Source organism: Chelonoidis abingdonii, chromosome 1 (genome assembly GCF_003597395.2).
Source record: "Chelonoidis abingdonii isolate Lonesome George chromosome 1, CheloAbing_2.0, whole genome shotgun sequence".
In the NCBI taxonomy this organism is placed as follows: Eukaryota; Metazoa; Chordata; order Testudines; family Testudinidae; genus Chelonoidis; species Chelonoidis abingdonii.
In genome coordinates, this window is record NC_133769.1 from 187,690,781 (window position 1) to 187,702,810 (window position 12,030).

The 12,030-nt window shown below is 38.1% G+C and overlaps 1 protein-coding gene across 17 annotated transcripts in view; it reads right to left on the minus strand.

Moving 5' to 3' along the window:
• ROBO2 (roundabout guidance receptor 2) overlaps positions 1-12,030 on the minus strand; it is a 653,740-nt gene that overhangs the window by 561,290 nt on the left and 80,420 nt on the right. The gene's annotated exons all lie outside the window — the stretch shown is intronic.

The window sequence follows — 12,030 nt, forward strand, 5'->3', positions numbered from 1 at the left end:
GGTGTTTTTCATAGCTCAAACATACAATTAAATATTGTACCATAGAAAATGAGATTAATTGACCAGCTGGATTTATACGATGACAATACTTAAACATTTTAATAAATATACATAATCATTTACACATACATATACGTACATACTATAGGTAGAGCAGGTATCAGTATTCTATAGCTAAGGTTGCACAAGCATTTTCATTTAAGGGACCATTTTGGGACTTCAGCATGTTATCCATTCTGGTTGAAATTTGGAAGGATTTTTTTTTTTTCTTTTCTCCTTCTTCAGTCCAGGAACAAATATTTGTTAGAAAACTTGAGGATTCGACAATTTTCAAGAATGAAAAAGTAAAGGGTAAAAACACTTCAAATATTAATTTATTTTTTAAAGTAGTTGCAACATTATTTTGAACAGCTCATCCATGATAATGGCAGAAAGGTAGAAAGGTGAAATTTGGAGATCGTCCTTACATCGCAGATCGCCTGTCAGTGCTCTAGTGAAAATTAATAATAATTTCTCAAAGTTGTAAAATGGACCTTAGCTATGTACACTGGATTCTCTAATGCAATCTCTTAACAGCCTACCAACATTCTTCTGGTGCTCTGCATGTAAAGGCAAACAACAAGTGCACCTTTCACTTAGTGTTGTAGGCAGTGTTGGGACTGTTTTCTCTATGATTAGTAAGAAAGGAAGGACAGCTCCTTTCATATAATAAGTGAAGGTGCACGTACACAGAGGCAGTGGTCTGAAGAAGTCCTGCTTTTATTAACTTTTTATACACACACATACACAGGCTATAGAAAGGTGTATGCAGGTACACTATTCGAGTATGCGGTCTAGCAAATAGCTGAACATGATGGAATGTGTGTCGTCATTTTGATTTTTTTTTTAAAAGAAAAGAAAGAAAGAAAGGCCTATATTAAAAAGCAGCACTATGAAGTCAAGAAATAACAAAATTAAGGTCACCTGTGCTATTTTAAAACTTTATTCATATGTGTATGCAATATGATATAGTCTTTTATTACATGGCCACATACGACCTTTTCTACAGGTCCTCTGCTCATTCAGAGCCTGAACCAAAGCTCATTAACTTAAGTGTGCTCTGGATCAGACCCTTAGTTTTCTCTGTTGGAGAAAGAATGAGGCTGGACTATGAAGAGAATCAGTCTGGAATCCAAAGCACCTCTGCTCCGTTCGGTGTACTGTATGTGCCAAATGACACAGGTGCCTCTAACACCCATTCTTTATTGTAGGTAGAAGTCGTACATTGTTTGAGGAGTCAGGTAAGCCTGGAAGAGGAAGAATACTCTTGAGTTAAGACAATAGACTAGGAACCAAGGGAATTAAATTCCTTTTCGGCCTCTTTCACTGACTTTCCGGGGCCAAACACCGATCAATCGGGATACAAAATTGTTATTGAAGAGCAGCCTGGTTGACTGGGCACTATCCATCTTGTTCACTGACTGAAAAAGGAGTCCTGCAGAAAATACAGTATGTGATCATGTAATTACAGACTATATAACAACACACACGAGGGCAGAGTTAAGGTTGCACAGGCAATCTTATCTTTGTTATTTCCTGAGTACTTTACTTTACAATTACAACCTTACTGTTCTTTTAATGTATTTTTCTAATAGTGTGTGTGTATGTATTAATGTGTGTACTAATTTTATGTATATACACACAAAACAGATACATTCACTAATGCATAATACTGTATAACATATACATATACTGTATATACTAAATTGTAATATAAAAATATTATGAAGAAACAGGCACAATCAGTAGACAAATTGATCCCCGGTGTAACATCATTCAAAAATCAATAGAACTACAATATTACACCAGAGATGAATTTGTCCCATTTTATCTTCTGTCAATACATTTCACAAGCTGTACACTGAAAACACAGGCTACTTGATAAAGCTCATCCTGCACTAGTGCTACAATAAACCAAAGATCACTTGACTTGGTCTGGTTTATCTTTCATACACATCTCTTTTACAGCAATAATCTGGGAAATAATACTAAACAGATTGTATAGCCTAAGATTAATCAACCTTATTTGATTCAATAATAAAGCTGTGCAGCAACAAAATAGTTATGAAGGTTATATTAAGGTTTCTGTTCCATACACTGCTTATCATCTTTCCCCACTAGAAACTTGTAATAGATCTAAAATCAATATTCGTGTCATGTCTTAAATTTACCATCTTTTCCCCTTAAAAGCAGCTCCACAGGGGCTCAAAGAATCAAGTGGTTAAATTTCTTTTAAAACTAGTCAATTATAAAGATAGGCCAATTTATTCATTACCAAACTGCTCAGAGTTTAGGTTCTTGATACAGCACTTGATTCTCTGCTGCTGATTCCCCTCCAATCAGCTTTAATAATAAAGTAGCACAGTTCTGAGCAAGCAATTTCCTCTGGCTACTGAAGGAGACCACCACAAGCAGTTTCCATATTTGTCTGTGAAGCAGACAGCTTGCAAAAAAGGAAAGCTTGTGTTAGCCGTGGGGGCAGTAAGGTGGGAGGGGTGTTAAGAAAAAGAAAATACAGGACATCCACGTTCAATTTTAAATCTATCAGACGTGGTTTGTGACATTATGTCACTGTAGTGTTGTGCTGTCAAGATGAAAGAACACAAGACAAAATTGTTTTAATACTTGAATGCTTGCAACATGACCAAAATGCAGTGTACTGTATATAGCAGAACCCTGGGTTAGTATGGTAAAACAGTTTTTCATGCTGCCAGCATAAATGTTAGTTTCAATTCTGTAAAATAAAAGCTTTCTAAGTAGCAAGTTCATTATGCTTCTCACTAAATGGTACAAACTCCTCTGAAGTCAATGGTACTGTGCCAGTTTACACCAACTGAGGATCCTGGAACACTAATTTTAAGACAATTGCAATGACCCCAAGATAAATATTTTCAGGCATATTATCTTTGAGGCCTGCCCAGATTGATTGAAAAGAGGCTATGTGTTTATTCCATGACCCCTATCATTCTCCTTCACTGAGATTTTTACAATGGACAAACAGTAAATGTTACAAGACAACTTTACAGTATATGCATTTTTTTTTTTGGTATTTAGGTGGGAAAATATAGGGACAAATCAAGATATTGAGGAGACAAGAGTCATTCATGTATAATAAAGATTACAACCAGATTCCCATTATAGCCTCAGTTTTCACCATCTTTACTGTTGGAATGTCAACAAAATTAAATCAATCCATCTAGAGTTTTGCATAGCACATCTCTCCGCATGGTATGGATTTTTGGGGGGAGTTATTAAAGAAAATATACAAACATTTAATTAACCCAGCTTTCCTTTAATTCTCCCTTTAATTAAAGCTACAACTTTTTTTCATGTGATTGCCTGCTTTAAAAAGCTTTTTTTTTTTTTTTACTCAAGACCACAGAGCTGTGAATATGCGAAGTACTTAGTGTACCTAAACACCTCATTAGATTGAGCTGTATTATGCTTATCTACTGAGATGGAAAACTAAGAATATTAATATGGCAGGTTTGACATCACAACAATTGATGAAAATTCTAGGGTCTAACTTGATAATTTCTGAATGCTTCCCCCAGTGAAAGAGCAGAACTATTGTCATACTGTAAGTGTATGTGTATTAGCCTCACCTCATATCTGTAGAAAGGAACTGTAACAAAGAGCTGGAATGCATTTGCTAAACTAAAGCTTACCTGTCAATAAGAAGTTATTTAAAAAAAAATCACAAGAAATAAGGATTACAAGTTAGAGATTTCAAAGGGACATGTCAACTCAAAAAAGCTAGTCAATATCAAAACTGAGTTAAAAGTAGGTTTCAGGTACTACATGTGCTCCTGAATTCCTCGAGATTATTTTTGTCCTTTTAGAATATTTTTTCCCAGTTTTTTTTGCCACTTAGTATATTAAAGACAACCACTACAACAATAAAATAAAATAAAATAAAACAAATATAAAAACAGAGAAAACTAAGAATCTGCTCCTGAAAACACTTAAGGATGTAAGTAACTTTATGTATTCCTTCTGAGTTAAATGGATGTGCCCAAATGTTGATCAGATCATAATTAATGGCTCGATTCCACTGACATTTCTACCAATGGGAACAGGATTAATTTTATCTTAAGTTATTTATATGACACCTATTGCCATAGTATCAGAGCACCTTATTAACTCCAATGTATGTATCCTTACAGTACCCTTCTGAAGTAAGGTGTTATCTTCTCCATTTCACAGATTAGGAACTGAAGCATAGAGAGCCCATGGTTTGCACAGGAAAGATGTAAAAGAGCAAGAAATTGAACCAAAATCTCTAGCTAGTGCCCTAATCACTGGATCAGTCTTCCTTGTGATGGAATAGGCCCTGGTTATAAATAGCAAATATATATATGAACTGTCAGTTAAATACAAATTAAAACAAAGTGTGATTTTTAAGTTGATGGCAATTCCTTTAAAAACTTAAAATCCTGCAAAATATCCATTGGCGGCAGATAGTTGAACCAAAGCACATTTGGGTGCTAACTTTTATGTTAATGCTAGTAATTAAATTTTAGTTAAGTCCTCTGGAAAAATCAATCATTTCACCTCCTCCAAAAGCCTCATTCCCCTTTGGCTGTAGGTGACATTAAAGGTTTCAAATGCCATATTAGTTGATGGCTCAGAATTAAATGATATCTTGTATGGAAGTGCTACAGTAAATGTGTCTCCAATGCTGATCATGGTTATTTAAAAAAACCTGTATTTCTTGGACAATGGAAATGTGTGTTAAGCTTGTCTATGAGAGAACAGAATGTAGATTTGACAGACACAGCTACATACAAAAAGATACTTTTAAAAAAAATGTTCACCACTTCACTCAAATACAACTACATTAGCACCAACAGAGCCTAGAAAGTTGCCATTTCCCCATCTACTAAGGAATGGTCAGAACACTACTGGCATGTTACCAAGACACAGAGTCCAATCTACCTCTTTGATGCTAAAGTAACACTTCCCTTTAAAATCTCTATCATCGTCATTTATAAAGATAAATGGGGCAGGGATTGCAATTTACTGCATGTTTGTCCCATGCCTAGTACAATGGAACCTGATCTGGGTTGATGCAGGCCTGGGTGAGATGTTCGATACTGTGATTGGAGTTAGAAAGGATGTGTGTTGTCACCAATCCTCTCTGCCTTAGCAACAGTCTGGGTGAGGAAGCAGGCAACAAAAGGCATCATGGATGACTTTGCCAATGACACTAATTTACTAATAATATGTGGAACAGAACGATTGCCCTTGCACCAAAGGTAAAAGAGAATGAACTGAAAATAAATGCAGAGAAAATCAAGATGATGAAAGCAGGAAACTGGACAGCAGATGCAAAGGTGTAAGTGGGTGGAAAGGAAATTGAACAGGTAGCAGAGTTTTGCTACCTGGAGAATGTGATGACACTGGAAGGTAGCTGGGACAAAAACATTCATACGAGATTAGAAAAAGCACTGTTAGTTTCACCTTCCAAAGGTCATACTATATCATGCGATTGAACTGAATGTGCTACTGTACGAAGCAGAGATTTGGCTGAAGACACTGACTAACAAGAATTTGGAGGCTACCCATCACAGATGGCCGAGGAAGACACTACATGTTCCATGGAAAGACAAAACAACAGATGTAAGAGTAAGGGATCTGACAGAGCAAGACAAGTTAGAATATATCAAAGAGAGAAAGCTCAGGTAATTGGGATATCATGGCACAGAGGCTCATTGGTGATTCACTACTCTGTGTCAGTAACTCTTGTCAGGCCTCACTACACCCATTTCACTATGGTTATAACCTGTATCTTAAAAGTGTCATACAATATGTCATTGGAAAACTAATAACTGACTGATCATTAATACTCTTGAGTGATGTACATATAAGGAGTGTATTAAGAGTTATGGACTTCTGCTGCAATTATGCCTAAATTGTGTGTATATCGGGCATGTCAGGGGAGTTGGTAAACAGGTCTGCCCTAGAAAAAGGAATGCTTATTTGCTTCTTTGACCAGCTCAGTCATCAGGAAGAGATAATGAAGGTCAATTTACATATTAGGTAAACAAAGCTAATAAGCAGGGGAGGAGAATAAAGTTTCTAGGTTATAAAGATAGGCGGTGTAAAGCAATTGAATCAACTGATGGTACCGTACTATAGCAGTTTACCCAGTGAAGTGTTTTATGAAAGCTAATGACACAATGGTGATTAATATCATTGTAAAATATATGTATTAACACAATATAAGAAATTATGTATATTCACTGATATTAGGCCTCACAGTGTGTGTCCAAACAAAGGAAGAAACAGGCCTCTCCCAGACAGGACAACTATTTACCTGTCTCCTATGTCAATTAAGCATGGAAGAATCAAAACAATGGAAGCTCCATTTACATATAGGGGAATGGGAAGCCCAAAGGCAGGGAAAATCAGCATGAGGTCACTGTGCCTCTTGAAACAAGGTAATTGAACTTTGGAAGATAGAAGCAAAGATAGAAGCCATCTTTGGCATCCATCAGTATCTAGATACGAGGGAACAGAGCTCTTGCAAGCTGAGAAAGATGGGTTGAGGTCTCTGGGAACTGACTATAGGTGAGAAACCTACATAGGCAAAGATCTTTCATCTAGAAAGACAAGGAGAGCCAGCATCTTGTACTTCTATAGAAGGTCCTGACTGAGAGAAAGTCAGACAGGACTGGGAACATAAGAACAGCCATACTGGGTCAGACCAAAGGTCCATCTAGCTCAAGGATCAGCAAACTTTGGCACATGGACCGCCAGGGTAAGGACACTGGCAGGCCAGGCCGGTTTGTTTACCAGCCTCGTCCGCAGGTTTAGCCGACTGCAGCTCCTACTGGCCATGGTTCGCCGTCTCAGGCCAATGGGGGCTGCGGGAAGCAGCGCAGGCCAAGGCATGTGCTCGCTGCCGGTTCCCGCTTACCCTGGTGGGCCGCATCCCTGATCTAGCCCAGTATCCTGTCTTCCAACAGTGGCCAATGCCAGGTGCCCCTGAGGGAATGAACAGAACAGGTAATCATCAAGTGATCCATTGCCTGTCACCCATTCCCAAAGATGGAATATTGGTGAGATAAACCATCTTGAACAAAGCCTGTACATTGCTAGATTAATTTTGGATGAGGGTTTTCACTTTTATTTGCTTGTAACACTTTCTATTTTCCTTTTACTTAGTATCACCTAACCTATGTCCTATTGTTAATAATTTTGTTTTATTTTCACTATAAATCAATTCTGTGCATCTTTGAAAGGAAGGATTATTTACCCTCAGTTTATAAAGCTCTCATTTATTGCTCCTTTGTTTCTTTAAAGGAGCAATCAAACTTATTATTTCTCAGTCCACTGCCTCTTCCTCAGAGATCCTCACCTATCAGGAGAAATGTCTTCTTGCTCACTCAGAATCTAAACTGGAGGAGACTGAGGAAGGAAGTGCTGATGTGGTAGTGGAGGGATGCACAGGAACCCCTTTTAAGCTGCTGAGAAAGGAAGCATGATATATTCCCACAGCTAGCCATTTGCACCACACAGTAGAGTTCGTCACAGGTGCAAACTAGACTCACTATACATGGGTGCAGTAGAGTGGAACAGGAGAGGCAGATATTTGGCTTTCTGTGCTTCTCCTCTACAATGGCCTAGAGGCTAGATAGGGTAAGGTGAAGCAAGTAAAGAAACCTGCACAGGGAGGCTCCTGCTGCTCTTAGGTTGGGAGGGAGGAAACAACTTGGAAGCAGACCCGGGAGGATGAAAAACTGTGCCAAAATCTTCTTTGCCCAGATTACCTCCATGACAGAATGATACACTCCATACCTGTGCTGCCAGAAGCCAAACCCAAAAAGAATAAATAATGGCTATGCAGTGAAATCCTTCTGCAATGTAGTATAAGGTCTTCACATACATAATTCAGCCATACTGCATAAGAATTTAAGGTGAAAGTAAATGATATTTGTAATCTTAAATACTTTCAGTGCTTTAGAAAATCTCCCCTTAATGAAACGTAACTCATTTTTGGCATCCCAAACTCTCGTAATTTTAACTGATATAGGAACTGCTGTATAATTGGATAAATAGGGACATGATTAAAGTTCTTAGTGAATTATAGTTCAGCACTGCAGGCCCCAGTCCTGAGAATGATTTGCAGAAGTATTGTGGGAGGGTGCTGTTGGTGGAGTAGATGTTGGGAGGAAAGGGAAGAGGGGCTAATAGCTGGGAACATATAGTCCACACACTGGAGACCAGATACTGTAAAGTGTTGATCGCCTCACAAAAGTTTGTGAGTGCCCTTGACTCTCTCTGATGTCAGTGGGAGTTGAGGGAACTTAAGCCCTTAAACTGGCAAGCAGAACTACAAGCAGCAGAGTTTTAATCTCTTTACTGGGGGCTCTCTTTTACGGAGTCCAAACAAAAACAAGCCACTCAGAAGAGTGGTCCCAAATGCCAGGGACCTCGGCAGCTTTTTTTGCCAGATGAGAGGGAAAAGGATACAGTCTTTTTCCTACATAGCCATGACTACACCACTTCCCCTTTTCCTTTGTACTCCCACCTCCTATCACCCATGTGATGGACAGGAGTCCAGGTTAGCTCCTCCTGCATGGGAGCTTGTATAGTAGCACTGTTCTACCTTGTCACAAACCTCAGTCCAGGAGACCACGCCTTTGTGGAACAGTACTTAAGAACATGCTCAATGCTGTCCCATATTGAGGCCCTCAGTCCTTAGCAAAAGGCACTAATCACCTTTCAGGATCAGGCTCTGGTACCTTAGCTCAGGCAACTGCCAAGACACTGGGCGGAACTTAAATAGACTGGGTTCTGGTGTCAGTCAACGGTGACATCAGGGATTATAGAGAAACAGATGACTTAATGCTTATACAAATAAAGTATCTTAATTCCAATATATTAGTTTACCAGTTTGACAGTGTAATAGAAAAGACAACAGGGAAAAATACCAATTATATACTTTCTCTTACTTAAATGTCCCGTTAATCAATGTTTGTGTTAGTGTGGAAGATAAACCAGCTTTAAGTCTAAAATTACCATTTAGTTTCTTTTGACATTCTAGAGAAATATTTAAAATATTGGTGAACTACAACTGAATCTCTGTACGGACTCTAGTGCACAGATTTACTAGTCAACTCTAATGGATGCTTTTGCAACCATGGAAAAAAATGATAGCCTTCTAGTTTCTGTGACATATGTCCTATTAATTCTGAACAAAATGTTTCCAATATCCAGATCCATGATCACACGGGTAGTTGAGCATGTTATTGTCCAGGCAAATGTGTTATGAATTCTCAGATGATGAACTACATTAAGGCCAGACGTCAGAGGTGCTGAAACTGATAATCCATTAGTAATTTTCTATCTGCCGCAATAGCTCTGACCCATTGAACTAAATAAATATGTTTAATCACCAACTGGTCAACGTATCGAAAAGTGCCACAGGGTAACAGTAGGTCTTGACAAACAGAGGACAGACATTGCCTGAACCATTGCCACAAGCAGGAAAGTAGAAGTGTGCCTTATCTCAGCATCTTATGTTTAGAAATAGTCTCAGGGTGAAATCATATTAAGGGGGAAAAAAATTCATATTAGAAAATAAGCCCGTAGGCTAGAGCTCCTATATGAAATGCTATGATTCTTTTCTATGGTATGTTTTACATTCTGGATTGTTTTTCATATAAGCAAATGAAATTATCTTTTTTTAAATTAGAAAGACCAATTATTTTCTGAAGAGATCAAAGTTTAAGTAGTTCACAGTACAAACCGAAGGCTTGATTGCTTAGTGGTGCTGTTGGCCTCTGCACCTTTTCGGATGGAGCCTTAAATGATGTATTACCCATCCCTGGACTACATGTGCCACCAGCTGTGTGACTAAAAAAGAATGGCAGACAAAGCCTCACAGATATCACATGAGTCTTATATAAACTCTTCCTGAAGTCTGAAAAACAATCACCACATAGAAAGTGGTACTTTCTCTAGGTGCATCTGTGGTAAAGTGACCTAGCTCCCCCACATCGGGTTATTAGTCTCTCACTTTGCTGCTGTCCAGTGTTGGCAGTCATGACAGAAAGCTCTTGAACTTGTTTATTCACACTTGTTTAATCCTGTTTCCACACACTGTCTCACAGTCTGTGAGGCTAAGAAGATGGATGAGGAGAGCCAGGGCCATGAGGGGTTGGGGTCATGATGTCACTGGATCTCATTAACTACATCACTCACCGCACCAGTCACTCCAGAGATCATCTCAGCTGAGGACTCTGGGATAGGTGATGGAAAAATGGCTGGCAGAAATGCACACATTTTTTCCTGCAGCTGATGCAACATATGGAAATAAGTATAGACACTGATACTGGCCTTAAGCTCCAAAAGATGCTGGGCTATTGGGTGACAGAAATATTTATATAAACATTTTCTCACAGATACTACAGCAAAAGCCAGAAAAGGCCACTAAATCAGAAAAATCATGATCAAGATGTACAATTAATTTTGTAAGTCTGAATTTGTGCGGGAAAACTATGCTATGTTTCTTTTATTAGCTTTTGCATATTTATGAGACTAATTGGAAAGAGGAAAATAAAGCAAATATACTAGAGATAATATTATATAGTGGATTTTACCAAATCAAATAAAATAGGCTGGAAATCTACCCATCTTATATTGAAATTAAATTGAGCTCACTGTGTTCTTAACAGAGGAGCTTTGTCATAATTTAGAAGCTTGAAGATTATATGAGCATTCCTTTCAGGGTCCAGAGCATGAGAACTTTTACGGGTATAACTTGCAATCTATGCAGAATTTATATATTGTAAAGTGTGCTGTAAAATAATACTTTCCATGTTTCACTATAACTTGAGGATATATTTTTTTCATAACATTGGCAATAAGGATATTAGAATTATAAATGATATTTTCAGATATATTGTGTACATTATTTGTGCAGCAATTCTGTTTCACAGTTTAAACTTCACTTCAAATAAAACTGTCCCCTTCATCTACCTGTTTGCTGTGACTCTGTTTAGATCTATGCCCTGTGATTAGTCATTCTGTAAAGACCAAATCAGTTGCAAGAGATGGGTGAAAAAGCTACATTTAAACACCACTGTAGTGCTGGAATGAAAAACAACAGTACATGGGCTTGATAACATGGGCGTTCTGATTCTATCTTATATTCATTCACTGGCTCACTATACAGGTATATAATAAGGAAATATGATGCAAATCCAGCCTGAAAAAGTTAGAACTGATTCTGATCTCATTTTCCCCAGTTTTACACCAGCGGAGATAGTCCCAATTTACACAAGTGAGAGAGAGAGATCAGAATCAGGTCCATAATCAATAGCTTCTACTCATGAGAGTGCAAACTCTGGGACTCCACACTATTAATTCCTCAAAGTGCATATGGGCACTTAGACTGCATTCATAAGGGAAACCATTTGTCCATGATTTTTATGATTTCTTTCCCCCGAGGCAACTTACCTATAAACTATGGTTTATATTGACTATCCCACTGAAAAAGAAAAAAAAGTCTCATAACCTTGCCACAAGGTGATTGTGAACAGAATTTACACAATTAGTTAATTCCTTGTAAAAGACATAGAACTTAAGGGAGGCCTCTATTTTACCCACTGTCTTGACATTTATATGTTGCCACAAAATGTGTGTGGTCAGAGTGAAAGAAGAAGTGAAAACAGATTTTGGTTTTTTGATTATGTTTTTAATGACAGGTAGAGAGTGGGAAGAACAAAAAGACAGATGGTCCTGTGGTTGAAACCTGTCTTCAACTTCTGGCTCTGCAACAACTTCCTGTGTGAATTTGGGCAAGTCAGGATCTCTCTGAGTCTCATCTGTAAAATGGGGATAACAGTACTTTCCTACCCTTACAACATCCTTTGAGCTAATCTCACTAAACATTTCTGAGATGCTAAAATACTACAATTGGATCCACATAAGTAACCAGAAAGAAAGAAGAGTCACTTCCATTCGGGACAGGTAGCCTAT